This window comes from Triticum dicoccoides, chromosome 5A, assembly GCF_002162155.2.
Source record: "Triticum dicoccoides isolate Atlit2015 ecotype Zavitan chromosome 5A, WEW_v2.0, whole genome shotgun sequence".
Classification (NCBI taxonomy): Eukaryota; Viridiplantae; Streptophyta; class Magnoliopsida; order Poales; family Poaceae; genus Triticum; species Triticum dicoccoides.
In genome coordinates this window covers 6,613,249-6,614,966 of record NC_041388.1, presented here as the reverse complement: position 1 = coordinate 6,614,966, position 1,718 = coordinate 6,613,249, and the positions used below count along the sequence as shown (strand labels likewise).

At 32.9% G+C, this 1,718-nt stretch overlaps 1 long non-coding RNA gene across 1 annotated transcript; it reads left to right on the top strand.

Annotated features, from left to right (window-relative positions):
- The first annotated feature begins 941 nt into the window (after window positions 1-941).
- On the top strand, window positions 942-1,567 carry LOC119296787. Its single transcript, XR_005145384.1, has 2 exons — window positions 942-1,089; window positions 1,189-1,567. It is a non-coding gene; the product is annotated as an uncharacterized LOC119296787 (long non-coding RNA).
- The last annotated feature ends 151 nt before the right edge of the window (window positions 1,568-1,718 follow it).

Genomic DNA, 1,718 nt, shown 5'->3' with positions numbered 1-1,718 from the left:
TCGTAAAAGCGTATTATGACATGAGAAGAAAGCGTATTGTGACGGTGAACCCACGGAGTCAATCCGTGCTTTATTATTAGGAAAAGATTTTCGATTGTTCTTTTTTCCTTATGTTTCATTTACCGGTTTTCTTTGGGTTCTTTTTTATGTTTGTTTTATCTTGTTTATTTTTCTTATTTTCTTTTTCAAAACCTCTCCTTTTTAAAATTGTTCAGAAATTTCAAATTTTATTTGGAATTTTCAAAATGTTCTAGTTTTTAAAAAATGTTCCCATTTTCATGTTTTGTTCAGAATTTCAAAAATTGTTTTTGTTCTAAAACTTATAATTTTTTTAAATGTTGTACAAATTATAAAACTATCACCTTTTTCATAAATTGTTGGTTTTGCAAGAAAAGGTCATAGTTTACAAATAATGTTCTACGAAAAAATTAAAAAAAATGTACATGTAAACTGTTGATATACTTAAGAACAGTTTCTTATGTACATTTAAAAAGCAAGTCCAATGTTATGTGGATGAGTCTTGGTGAATTTTAAATTTGTTCTCTTATACCAAGAGAGAAATTAATAATTATACAGATAAGGCATCATATATATAGGAGTTATTGATACTATACCAATTATTATCAATGCCTTAAATATAATATTAACATGCGCCCGTTTTTTGCTACCCATTATAATAGGTCAATTCTACCCCTCGGAAACAATAAGCGATCAATTCTAGATGGGGCATTAAAGTAACTTACACGATATGACAAATCATCAATTTGAAAAAAAAAACTTTAGAAGGAACCATGAATCTTTAGAAGTGAAACTAAAATTGGACATTCCGACAAGCCATAACTCCAAGCATTAATATTTTCTTCAACTTCACACATCAACGTGGAGAAGCTTTCACTATATATATGAACCATTCATGGAGCAAGCATTTCACGGTCATACACTCATCAACTCCACTTACAAGAGTACCACCCATTAATAGCCTCTGTTCCCCGGTGATGATGACCAAGTACATGAGGAACAATGTGCAAGGACTTGTGCTACTTTCTTTTCTTCTTGTGGTGTGTTTGACTTGTCTCGGAGGCACATATGGTAATTAACAACTTGATTTTTATGGGGGGATTGAGATTGTTGACTTTTATTGTTTATATGATGAGATGATAAGTGTATTCTTTATTTTATGTTAATTAGGCGAAATCATAAATGACAAGGGGAGCAACATGATGAGGAAAGTAAGCCATGTAACGAGACCCCCTTGTTATAAAGATGGGCACCAGCTCCCAGGAAGGGAATTCTGCTGTAAAATAGATAACTTTTGTTGGCCAAATCTCGGAGAATGCTTCATCAACTGTCCCTGCAAGATTAATTGCACACCAGCAGCAGCAGCAACACAATAGTTTCGTTATCACCCCTATTTTGGGTGGATAAATCCCAACCTTATGGTTCTCAAAATAATTATGTGCTGATAAGATCATAAATTTTGTATGTTTTAGAAATCAACTGTGTTATTTTAATATTCAATAAAACTAGCCAATGGGTTGTTTGCACAATTTTGTGGCTAGATTTGTCACCTACCATTTACATAGTAAATATTTATTTTATGTCCATAATTTGATTGTCTCCTCCTAGGTGTACTGATCGTGGACCTATGTTGGACATCGGGAAAATGGACTTTAATCTCTCTCTCTCTCTCTCTCTCTCTCTCTCTCTCTCTCTCTCTC